The following is a 14,024-nucleotide window of genomic DNA, read 5'->3' as shown; positions in this document are numbered from 1 at the left end:
AGTACCTCAATTATCATTAATTCAAATATCAATCTATAACATGGAAGAGATTCATAAATCCAATTATAAAGATAAATAGCCAACTCAGATACTGAAATAAACAAATAAAGTGAAAGGGAAATTTAAAACAAAGAAATATAAAACCTGGATTGAGAGTCACTCTTAAAACAAGAAGAAATCCTAAATCCTAAAAGAGAGAGAGGAGAAGATCTCCCTCTCAACTAAACCTAATTCATTGAAAACTAAAATTATGCGAGCTCCCCCTGAATGGATGCATTTCCTCACTTCATAACCTCTGGTCTATGCTTTCTGGACTTGGATTTGGGCCAAAAAGGGCTTTAGAACTCGCTGGGACGTGTTCTGTAATTTTCTGGTGCGTGGCCTCTGTCACGCGTCCGCGTGGGTCACGCGGTCGCGTCATTCGGAGCTTTTCCTTGCCATGCGGTCGCGTCAGTCATGCGACCGCGTCATGTGCGTTCTGCTTAAGGCACGCTGTCGCGTCAGTCATGCGGCCGCGTCGCTGAATCTTCGCTTCTGGCACGCGATCGCGTCGTACATGCGATCGCGTGAACACCAGTTTCCTTAAAGCTCCGTTTTACTTTCTCCTTCCATTTTTGTATGTTTCCTTTTCCATCCTCTAAGTCATTCTGCCTTAGAAAATCTGAAACTACTCAACACACTAATCACGGCATCGAATGGAAATAAAGGTAATTAAAATAATTAATTTTTAAAGCTTAGGAAACATGTTTTTCACAATATGACATAATAAGGAAGGGAAAGTAAAACCATGCAATTAATGTGAATAAGTAGGTGAAGGATTATATAAATCACTCAAATTAAGCACAAAAGAATTCATGAAATATGGGTTTATCAAGGTCTTTTCTTTAGGTTGTAATGGGGTCAAGGTCAAGGTAGGATGTATATTTGGTTAAGTGAGCTTGAGATTTGAATCTTTGATAAGCTTAGACTTCCCACCTAACCTATGACATCCTATATAATTTCAAAGCTAGCCTAACTACCCATTTTCACTTTTTCACATACTCATGTATTTCTTTTTATTTCACAACACATATGCATTGATTTTATTGGACCTTGCTTCACTTGGGGCATTTTGTCCCCTTTTTATTACTTTTCTTTTTCTTTTTTTTCTTTTTCTATTTTTGTTTCTTTTCCATATTATTTTTCTTTTTCTTTTGTTTTTCTCATTTTTTTCTTTCTATATACGAGAACATCAATGCATAATATTTTACATTTGATCAATACATGAGTATGTACCCAATTCCCAATATTTTCAATAACAATACAAAACTACCCTTTCATTCACCCAATGTCCCAAGATTCCCACACTTGAATGATACTCACACACACTAGCCTAAGCTAATCAAAGATCCAAATAAGGACAATTATTATTTTTCACTTTAAGGCTTGTAATGTGCTAAAATAAGAACAAGTGGGTTAAGCGTAGGCTCAAATTGGCTAACAATGGATGATAAAAGGTAAGACTTTTTGGGTAAGTAAGCTAAATGAAATGATGGCCTCAATCATATAAATGCATGAATACACAAAATAATGGACATAAAGAATCAAACAAGTCAAAGATCACATTCATAGACAGAGAATAATGCACACAAGAAGGAAAATAAGTGGTTATAAGATGTAACCACACCATTAGGCTCAAATCTCACTTGCTTGTGTTCTTAGCTCAAAAATATGATCCACAATATACATAATTCAAGCAAGTTCTATGAAAAAGTTTTCACTCACATCAATTGAGATGCCCTATAGATAGAAATCTTGAAAAATTTCATTATTTTGACTAAGCTTATTGTGTATATATATGCAAAGTTAAGAAAATGCAAGTAAAAATCCTAAAAATCTAAAATGAAATGCAAAAGTGTTGGGATTAGAAATTTGTCACCCAAAATCGCCGATCGGTCGGACGATCTCCCCACACTTAAAAGTTTGCACCGTCCTCGGTGCACTCAAAGATGAGCAAGGGGGTACGGTGACTCTCCGGATTGCTGCGTGTTCTTAGTCTTGCTTCCGTTATTGCTCGTGGTGCATCAATCATGAAAAACAGAAATTAACACCATAAGATGAGAGGATATAAAAGCAAGGAAGCATAATTGTTGGAATGAGGTAAATCACTAGAATGAGGTGAGTGAATTAATGTGACATTAATGACAAATAAGTGTGTGAATTCTAAATTGCGCGGTTTAGAACACACATTAGCATAAAAAGTGATGTCATAAAAGAAGCATGCACTTTACTTATCCTAGTGTACTTGAGATGCTTTAAGTAAGCTTGTAAGATAAAACAAGCATTAAAGAAGCATGAGAGCATTCAATTCAAAGCTTATGGATGCATATGATCATAACATAAGGCATTAAGGTAAATGCACAACATCATCCATCAAGAGGTTGCCTAATCACAGAATAAGGCTCAAACCACATGGTGGCAAATCATGTGATTCAAGAAGAGTTACAAGCTCGAAGGCAATTCTCATCACTTGGTATTTTTCAAAAGGTAAGCATAAAAAAACTCAAAACCAAGTAGCAAAATATAACCTCAACGATAGAATCCAACAAAGAATATTTAAAACAATTATGCTAAGATAGCATTCAATTAGTAATAAGCAGCAATATATGGTAAGCAAAATCCATAATCCAACACTTATAATGGAAAGAGAGAAAAATGAAATGAAAACTAAACTAAAACTAACTAATTAACTACCCAACTAACTAATTAACTAACTAAAATAAATGGTTATCAATGGTGTTTGGAAGTGTTGGATGAGGGGTAGAAGAAGGGAAGAAGAAAGGAGAAGGAAAGAAATGGAAAGAGGGGAAGAAAAGAGAAGTGTTGAGAAAAGGGGATCCGCGCGTACGCGCACATGGCACGCGCGCGTCGATGGCTTATTTCGAGAGTGGCGCGTACGCGTCATGTGCGCGCACGCGCGAGTAGTGTTTGTGCCACAGGCACAACGTTGGCGCGGCGCAGGCACAACTCTCTGGAAAATGTATGGAAGGTGAAACATCTCAATCCACGCGTACGCACGCCTGGCGCGCGCATGGATGGTCCAAAATGCTAGATGCACGCGTACGCACGCAGTGCACGTACACGTGGATGGTGCTCTGTTTTTCAAAAATTTTTGCTATGTTTTTGCACCAATTCAAGCATTCCAAACCTCCAAACAGCTTCCAAAATACCATAAAACCTTATTTAACATACTAAACTACCAATTAAACTCATCAAATCAATCAAAACAAGAATTTAAACTAATTCTACCAATATGTACAAAAAGAGAAAATGAAAAGAAGTTACCATGGTGGGGTGTCTCCCACCTAGCACTTTTGTTTATTGTCCTTAAGTTGGACTTATGGGGAGCTCTTCTCAAGGTGGCTTGTGCTTGTACTCATCTTGGAACTTCCACCAATGCTTGGACTTCCAATAAGCTCCATCATTTAAGATCAATATCTCCAAGCTTTGATGGAGTTCTTCACAAACCATGGGCTCCCAATGTTGATCCTCTTTTTCTAATCCGGGATCCCACACTTTATTTTCACACCCGTCTTGAAGTTGATTACCATTAGTCCATGTGGGTAGTGAGCAAAGTGAATTCTCAAAGAAATGACCAAACATCATCCTAGACCCAAGCAATCTAATTCTACACCAACTCTTGCTATTAAGCTTTGAACATGTGACCATAATGAACCTAGAATGATGCTTCCAACCACTAACCATCTCCTTTTTACTCTTAAAGCCACTAATTTTTCTAAGTTGACCATCCCTCTCAAGCAAACCATATTCAAGGGGAATAACAAAGCTTAAGTATAAGAAATTTACCCATTTGAATGAGAGAATAAATGGTGGTGGCTTGTGGAGAGGTATCTCCAATGTGCTTGCAAGCTCTACTCCCTTGTTTGCTTCCTTGTCAATCTCCACCTCTTCATAAACTTCTTCATTCTCAATCCTTTGTTCATCAACTTCATCTAACTCTTCTCCATCACTCAAGTCATAAATGGGAGGTTGAGAGAAATCTACCTCCATATCACTTTCAAATTCATTGGGAGAAGGTTCTTCAAATTCAAAGGATTCTTCACCAAGAAGATTGGATGCATGATCCTCATCACCAAGGGAACTCAATTCTTGTTTCATTCTCTCCAAGTCTTCATATAGAATATGCCTCGGAGGCTGTGCACATTCCTCCTCAACATCAAATTTACTCTTCTTGGAGGGATTTTCTTTGATTTTAGCTTCCCATGGAGGTTCCGTATCTCTTAAGTCTTCAACCACTTCTTCCTTTTCTTCAATAATCATAGGCTTCTCCAATTGTTCTAATACAAAGTGGCATTCCTCATTTTCCACCGAAGTTTCCAATCTCTCCTTCATGCTATGCTCTTTAATTAATTCTCCACATGTAACCATAGGAGTGCTTTGAGTGCTCAAGCATTGGGAGGCTAAAATGCTTACTACCTTGGCTAAGGTAGCCATAAATTATAGTGTCTCCCTTTGCATTTCTCCTTGACCTTGAAGTATAAGGCTAAGGATTTCATCCATTGAGGATTGGAGTGGATAAGAGGGTTCATTGTCTTGGAGAAAGGGTTCATTATAGGAAGGTGGTTCTTCTTGGTAAGGTGGTGGTGTGTATTGAGGTGGTTTTTGGGAGTAGTAATCTTGGAATTGTGGTTCCATGTATGGTTCATATGATTCAAAAGGAGGTTGGTATGGTGGGTAAGGATCATGGTCATATGGAGGTGTTTGTTAAAAATAGGCTTGTGAGTGTGGTTGAGGTTTATGTTGAGGATATGACTCATAGGCATATGGTAGTGGTTCTTGAAAATCACAAGGAGATTCACCATAGCCATTTGATTGGTATGCATCATAGAATAACTCTTCTTCATAGTGCATTGGTGGGGGTTGTTGCCATGAGGATTGATCATAAGCATATGGCTCTTCCCACCTTTGATTATCCCATTCTTGATACAATTCTCATCAAAGTTCCCATTACCTACAAGATAGTTGTAACTACACTCATAGCCAAAGTGAGAATTCATAATGAAAAGAGAAAATAAAATTCAAAAGCTAATAGAAATCAAGAGAAACAAAATTCTACAACTAGCAAATAAAGCAAAAAGCAAGATATTCACACTATTCACATATGTACAATAACCAATAACATAACACCATTGCAATTCCTCGGCAACGGCGCCATTTTGATGATTAGATTTTTGACGGTTTAGAATTTCACAAATGAATTCTCGTTGCAAGTATAGTTTCTAAACCAACAATAATCCTTTCATACAAAAGATTGTTTGTCACAAGTAACAAACCCCTAAAATTAATAACCGAAGTATTCAAACATCGGGTCGTTCTCCCTAGGATTTGTAATGAAGTGTTTTGTTATTGGTTGTGAGTTATTTTTGGGGTTTTAATAAGAAACATGAAAGATAAATGGCAAGAAAGTAAACTAAGGCCTAAAAAGGTCTTGGCAAGGGTTGGTGGTCAAGGATCTCTATCCTAATCACTAACCACAATATGAGAATTGGCAAGGATTAATCTCATTAAATCATCCTCTAACTAGTAGTAAAGGAAAGTCAAATGAGCTATATCAATCCTAGTCCATAAGTCCTAACTCTCCACTAATTCAATTAGTGAGAACTAGAGTCAATGGATCCCAATCATCAATTACTTGGACATTAGTAACTCAAGAGTTCCTAAGTTACCTTTCCAAGCCAAGAACATAAAACTCTACTCTAGAATCCAACCAAGCATTTTCTCAAACACTTGGAAGGCATAAAAGGAAAGCATAGTAAATCAACAACAAGAATTAATTCTAACAACAATCAAATGTAAAGAATTAACAACAACAATTAAAGGAAACAAGATCTACATGAATTACCTCTTATTGAATTGAAAGAAAATAGAAGGAACAATAGTAGATCTACAACAAAACATAAGAACAATATAAAGGAAATTACAACAAAAGAATGGAAGAATGGTGAATCTAACAACAAGGAATTGAGAAGATAGAAGTAGAAGAAGGTGAATTAAAATCTAGATCTAAGAACTAAGCCTAATCCTAATCCTAATCCTAGAGAGAAATGAGAGCTTCTCTCTCTTGAAACTAACTCTAACTACTAAACTAAGCTAAACTAAACTAATGGTAACTAACTTTCTCATCCCTCTTCAATTCTTGGCTTAAATAGCATCAGAAATGAGTTGGATTGGGCCCACAAGGCTTGTAAATTCGCTAGCCACGAGTTTGCATGATTGAGGTGGTGGAGGGTGTTGTTGAGGTGGTGGAGGGTGTTGTTGGTATAATTGAGGTTGTTGTGGTTGTTGTTGGTTCAATTGGAGTTGCCTCAAGATGGATGTCATCTCGCTCAAGGATTGAGTTAGAGCGGTGGTTTCACTACTAGTTGACACCTCATTCACGGTCCTTGGGCGGTTGACTCTTCGCCTCATATGTTGATTGGATTCGGCTAAGTCAATGATAAGTTGCCATGCCTCCTCCGCTGTTTTATATTTGGACAAAGAACCATTGCTAGAAGTGTCCAAGAGAGTTCTATCTTGCTCTCGCATCCCTTGACATATGTATCCAAGCAATACTTGAGTGTCGATCATGTGATTAGGGCATGCGTCTAGTAGCTTGCGAAACCGTTCCCAATACTCGTAGAGTGGTTCCGTCTCACCTTGCACAATACAAGACATTTCCTTCCTTAGCCTATCCATCTTTTCCGGAGGCAAGAATTTATCCAAGAATCCTCTTCTAAGTAGGTCCCAATCGGAGGTGACTTCACTAGATAGAGTGTAGAACCATTCTTTAGCCTTGTCCTCAAGAGAGAAAGGGAAAGCAAACAACCATATAGCAACTTCATCGGATCCTTCCCGTCTAGTAGTTGTGCATATGCGATGAAAGTCCTTGAGATGTCGAATAGGGTCTTGTGCGGGAAGCCCGTGAAACTTAGGTAAGAGGTTGATCAAAGCGGTCTTCAATTCAAAGTTTGCATTCAAGTTGGGGTGAGTTACATGAAGGGGTTGAAGGACATAATCTGATGCACCCGCTTCCTTGATGGTAACTCTCCTCGGAGCATCCATGGTACTAGTATCTAAAACAAAAGAAGAATTGTTAGTGAGATTGATGGAAGTATGACTAATGCCTTCTTTGAGTGACGGTTCAATGCTCACTTTTAGTAAGGTGGTTGAGGTGGTGAAAACCTCTTCACCTTTCCCAAACTTTAGCCGCCTCCGAGCTTGTCTAATATGAAACAAAGTTCGTTCTATTTCCGGATCAAAAGGGACTAAGCTCGGATTCGGTTGTGAACGCGTCATGCAATGAAGGGGAAATGAAATTCATGGTAACGATGAGGGGGTTAGTCACTTGAACAATTTACAATGAAATGTAACTATGTACATATATACACACTTATTCCAAACAATAACATGGCACACTAAGCAAATTCCCCGGCAACGGCGCCATTTTGATAAACGAAATTTAGCATGCCGAATTAGAATTCAAAGATGAATGTGATCGTGAGTATAGTCTAATCGACACTTAAATTTCGTACCAAACAATCCTACAATCTATATCCGAGAGTACAAGTCTCCCGAGTCGTTCTCCCTTGGAATTGCCAAAGTGTGCATCTTATTGATTAGAAAGCCTTGTTAGGATTCTTTGAAGGTTTTAGCAAAGTAATAGGAAACAAACAATCAATCATTAAAAGACTTGGCTTAGGGTTGGCATTAGAATTTCTATCCTTATAGTTCATTCAATGATGACAACAATTAGGCCTTGCCTCATTTAGTTATCCCCTAGGTATAGAGGAAAGTCAAATGAAGATAATCAACTTGAGTCACAAGTCCTAGCTTCACCTCATGGGAATCTAGCTTTAGTGCACTCCAAGTCAATTAGCAATCCCTAATTCCAAATCAACAATTGACACAAATATTCAACTTCTTCTAATGGCCCAACCCTATGCCAAGTGAGAAATTTCTACTCCATAGCTAGTGTTGACATTTTATCAAACATTTGATGAGCAAGAAAGAAAGTCATAGTAAAGTGAGAAGAAAAGTAGAATTAAAAGTATTGCAACACAAGGAACTAACAACAAGTATCAAAGAGCAACAATGAAAATCAAATTCTCAAAGTATTGATGAAATCCAAAATTACAAAGTTGAATTCTAGATCTATGAGAATTGAGCAATTACAACTACTACTTGAAATTGGAGAAGAAAATCTATGACATGAACAAGGTGAAGTGAGAATTGTAATGGATCTCACCAAAGAGTGATTGAAAATTTAGAAATTGGATGAAGATGAACCCTAGTGAAAGCTTGGAATCTCTCTCTCCTTCTCCAAGAGTGTAACTAACTAACCTCCCAAAATATCTAAAATATAGAAAATGAACTAAAAGTCCTTAACCCTTGCTCCTCTGGTCTTCTTAAGCTTTTCCCGCCAAGGCATTTCCCCAAAATGAGATTCCCAACTACCCCCACGCCTAAGTCACGTGACTTCTTAAAAAAATCATATTCAAACATCAGCGCGCACGCGCAAGGTACGCGTGCGCGCCACCGTCTTGTAATGTGCGCGGAGGCGTGATGTACGCGTGCGCGCCCATGAAGATCATGGCTTGGCCGCTACATAAGCCTGCTCGTGGCTTGGCTCTTGGCTTCGACTTCTAGTTGCTCCATCCACGCGGACGCGTTAAGTGCGCGTACGCGCCCATGCTGAGATTTCCAAGACTCAATTCTCATGCTCCCTTCCTTTGCACCCGTCCTCCTTCTCTCTTTCGGTCCATCCATGCCCTATATTCTGAAACCACTTAACACACAAGTCACGGCATCAAATGGCATCAAGAGAAGATTAGAAATGTATCTATTTTAGTGTAAAATAAGCATGTTTTCCTCCATGGGGCAAAACTAGGAAAGGAACACAAAATCCTGTATTTTCATATAGAAAGTGTGTGGAATTATTGATAAAACCCCTGAAATCAACACAAGATAAACCCTCAAAATGGGGTTTATCAGTCATTTATAATTCCACACTCATAACTTATTCTGTTTAAGCTTGACTAATTCACTAACTAATTAAAATTGTTCAAATCTACCAATCTCTGTGGATACGATCCCACTCAAACTTTGGGTTATTACTTGACGATAATTTTGGTGCACTTGCTAAGGAGCAGATTCATCAATTTTATTGGGAGGGGAGTGAATCCAGACTCATCAAGTTTTATGGCGCCGCTGCCATGGATTGGTTTGAATTTGACAATGATTAAATTGATTGGAGAGCTAGATTAAGCATTTTCATTTACCTTGTTCTTTTTCTTTTTCTTTTTATTTTTGTGATCTTTAAATTCCCTTCTAATCTCTGCTTTTCTCTCTCTTCTTTTTGGGATCATTTTAGCTATTCATTGTTTATACTTCCACTCTTCTAACTATTTGATTAATTGCATCAATCAAGCTAACCACTAATCTTAACTGAGGTGATTCTTTCACTTGCCCTTTTTTTGCTGTGTGTTGAATGTATGATGGGTATAATGGGAGAAACTTCATCCTCTTTTGATAGTGAACCTGAGAGAACCTTCCTTAGATTAAGGAGGGAAGCTAGAGGTAAAGGCATAGTTGCAGAGGAGCCAGTGGAAGAAGATCTAAAAACCACAATGGATGACGAAGTGCACGACAATGTTGGAGGAGGTGCTGGCAATCAAGCTAGGGAAGAGAGAAGTCTTAGGCTCCTACATCAACCCAAATCTAGGAAGCTGTGGCAGCAGCATCCTCAAGCCAACAATTTATGCTAACAATTTTGAGTTGAAACTTCAACTCATCAATATAGTAAAGAATAACTGTTCATGTGGAGGAAGTGCCCAAGAAGATCCAAATCAACATCTCAATACATTCTTGAGGATATGTGATACTGTAAAGTCCAATGGGGTACACCCTGACACCTACAAGCTACTCTTATTCCCTTTCACACTTAGAGACAAAGCATCAAAGTGGCTAGAAGCATTCCCCAAGGAGAGCATAACCACATGGGAAGATGTTGTGAACAAATTTCTAGCAAGATTTTACCCTCCACAGAGGATCAACAGGCTAAGAGCTGAGGTACAAACCTTCAGACAGCTAGATGGTGAAACACTCTATGAGGTCTGGGAGAGGTTCAAGGATCTAACGAGAAAATGCCCACCGAAAATGTTTAATGAATGGGTACAGCTTCACATTTTCTATGAAGGACTAACTTATGAATCAAAGAAGGATGTGGACCACTCTTCCGGGGGTTCACTCAACAAGAAGAAGACCATTGAGGAAGCCATAGATGTCATTGAAACAGTAGCTGATAATGACTACTTCTATGCTTCAGAAAGGGGCCAAAAGAAGGGGGTGCTAAAACTTAACTCTGTAGATGCCTTGTTGGCATAAAATAAGGCAATTACAGCACAACTAGAAGCCTTGACTAAGAAGATGGAGAACAATCAAGTTGCAGTGGTTCAAGCTCAAGCACCACCCCAAGAAGGAGATGCACCAGAAGTCGAATGTGCATAAGCAAACTATGTACACAACCCCTCTCAACCACCATATGACCCTAACTCCAAGACATACAACCCAGGATGGAAGAACCACCCAAATTTCGGGTGAGGGAACCAACAAGGTCACAACCAAGATCATCACAAGCCATACCAAGCCAATCAATACCAAAATCACAACCCCAATCATTAATCAAACAACAACAGAACCTACCACAATCCACCTCACTCATCATACCCTTCTGATGAGCGGATAATTTATACGCTTTTTGGCATTGTTTTTAGGAAGTTTTTAGTAAGTTCAAGCTACTTTTAGGGATGTTTTCATTAGTTTTTATGTTAAATTCATATTTCTGGACTTTACTATGAGTTTGTGTGTTTTTCTGTGATTTCAGGTAAATTCTGGCTGAAATTGAGGGATTTGAGCAAAACTCTGAAAGAGGCTGACAAAAGGACTGCTGATGCTGTTGGAATCTGACCTCCCTGCACTCAAAATGGATTTTCCGGAGCTACAGAACTCCAATTGGCGCGCTCTCAACGGCGTTGGAAAGTAGACATCCAGGGCTTTCCAGCAATATATAATAGTTCATACTTTATTCGGAAATTGACGACGTAACTTGGCGTTGAACGCCAAGTTCATGCTGCTGTCTGGAGTTAAACGCCAGAAAAACGTCATGATCCGGAGTTGAACGCCCAAAACACGTCATAACTCGGAGTTCAACTCCAAGAGAAGCCTCAGCTCGTGGATTGAACAAGCTCAGCCCAAACATACACCAAGTGGGCCCCGGAAGTGGATTTATGCATCAATTACTTACTCATGTAAACCCTAGGAGCTAGTTTATTATAAATAGAACATTTAACTAATGTATTTGACATCTTTTGACCACCTTAAACTCTTTATTCATTGGGTCACTTGATCATGGAGAGGGCTGGCCATTCGGCCATGCCTGAACCCTTTGCTTATGTATTTTTAACGGTGGAGTTTCTGCACACCATAGATTAAGGGTGTGGAGCTCTGCTGTACCTCAAGTATCAATGCAATTCTATTTTCTTTTATTCGGTCTCTATCTTATTCTTATTCCAAGATATTCATTCGTACCCAAGAACATGATGAATCTAATGAGTTAGATAACCCTCATTATTATTCTCACTTATGAACGCGCGTGATTGACAACCACTTTCGTTCTACATGCAACCGAGCTTGAATGTGTATCTCTTAGATTCCCCAACAGAATCTTCGTGGTATAAGCTAGATGGATGGCGGCATTTATGAGGATCCGGAAAGTCCAACCTTGTCTGTGGTGTTCCGAGTAGGATCCTGGGAATCCGGAAAGTCTCACCTTGTCTGTGGTATTCCGAGTAGGATTCTGGTAATGAATGACTGTGACGTGCTTCAAACTTGTAACCTGCTGGGCGTTAGTGACAGACGCAAAAGAATCAATGGATTCTATTCCAGTAGGAGCGGGAACCAACCGGTGATTGGCCGTACTGTGACAGAGTGCGTGAGCATTAGCTTTCACTGCGAGGATGGGATGTAGCCATCAACCATGGGTGATGCCTCCAGACTGGTTAGCTGTGCGAGTGACAGCCGCATAGGATATTTCCCCGAGAGGATTGAAAGTAGCCACAGCTGATGGTGAACCCCTATACAAAGCTTGCCATGGAAAGGAGTAAGAAGGATTGAGTAGAAGCAATAGGAGAGCAGGCGTCCATGAGCTCTACAGCATCTGCATATACTTAACTGATACCTCTACTAATGAATCTGCATAAGTATTTCTATCCTTTTTATTATTTAGTTTATTATTTATTTATTATTCCAATAATCACAATTACCCTTTAATCTCCCTAACTGAGATTTACAAGGTGACCATAGCTTGCTTCATACCAACAATCTCTGTGGATTCGACCCTTACTCACGTAAGGTATTACTTGGACGACCCAGTACACTTGCTGGTTAGTTGAACGGAGTTGTGAATTCAACCAGTGCCATAATTAGAACATTGATCACAAATGATACAAGAATTTTGATCACAATTTCGTCCACCAAGTTTTTGGCGCCATTGCCGGGGATTGTTCGAGTATGGACAACTGACGGTTCATCTTGTTGCTCAGATTAGGTAATTTTTATTTTATTAAAAAAAAAAAAGAAAAAAAATCGAAAATCTTTTCAAAATCTTCTCCCTATTTTCGAAAATTATTCAAAAAATTTTTTAATATGCATTCTAGAGTTTCATAAAGCATGTTGAAGCCTGGCTGGCTGTAAAAGCCATGTCTAAATTCTTTTGGACCGAGGTTTCACTCATCCTTATAGAAGAGCTTCTTTGTCTTTCTCAGCAAATTGGCTACTGTATAGGATGTTTCAGTTAAAGCTTGGCTGGCCATTGGCCATGTCTAGTGTTTTGGACTGGAGCTTTCACAAAAGCTTGGCTGGCTATTAAGCCATGTCTAATTCCTGGACCGAAGCTTTAGACTAACATTGCATGATTCCTGGAATTCATATTAAAAATTTTGAATTTCTTATTTTATTTTCTCTATAATTTTTTCGAAAAATCAAATAAAATACAAAAAAATTAGAAAATCATAAAAATCAAAAATATTTTGTGTCTCTTGTTTGAGTCTTGTGTCAAGTCATAAGTTTGGTGTCAATTGCATGTTCATCTTTTTCTTGCATAAAATTTTCGAAAAAATTCATGCATTCATAGCATTCATCATGATCTTCAAGTTGTTCTTGATGAACTTTCTTGTTTGATCTTCATATTTTCTTGTTTTGTGTTGTATGGTGTTTTTCATATGCATTCTTGCATTCATAGAGTCTAAACATGAAAAATTTCTAAGTTTGGTGTCTTGCATGTTTTCTTTTCTTGAAAATTTTTCAAAAATATGTTCTTGATGTTCATCATGATCTTCAAAGTGTTCTTGGTGTTCATCTTGACATTCATAGTGTTCTTGCATGCAACATGTGTTTTGATCCAAATTTTTCATACATTGAGTATTTTTAGTGTTTTTCTCTCTCATCAAAAAAAAATTCAAAAATCAAAAAAATATCTTATCTTTTTAAATCTTATCTTTTTAAAATCTTTTTCAAAAATCATATCTTTTCCATTTTTTCATCATTTTCGAAAATTTCAAAAAAAAAATCTTTTTCAAAATATTTTCAAAATCTTTTTCTTATCTTTACATCATATTTTCGAAAATTGCATCAAAAATTAATGTTTTGATTCAAAAATTTCAAGTTTGTTACTTTCTTGTTAAGAAAGATTCAAATTTTAAGTTCTAGAATCATATCTTGTGATTTCTTGTGAGTCAAGTCATTAATTGTGATTTTAAAATTCAAATCTTTTTCAAAACTAATTTCAATCTTATCTTTTCAAAACCATATCTTTTTAAATCATATCTTTTTAATCATATCTTTTATATCATATCTTTTTCAAAATTTTATCTTTTTCAAAAAAAAAAAGATTTGATTTTAAAATATCTTTTCTAACTTCTTATCTTTTC

The sequence above is a fragment of the Arachis stenosperma genome, chromosome 3 (assembly GCF_014773155.1).
Source record: "Arachis stenosperma cultivar V10309 chromosome 3, arast.V10309.gnm1.PFL2, whole genome shotgun sequence".
In the NCBI taxonomy this organism is placed as follows: Eukaryota; Viridiplantae; Streptophyta; class Magnoliopsida; order Fabales; family Fabaceae; genus Arachis; species Arachis stenosperma.
This window is presented reverse-complemented; position numbering follows the sequence as displayed.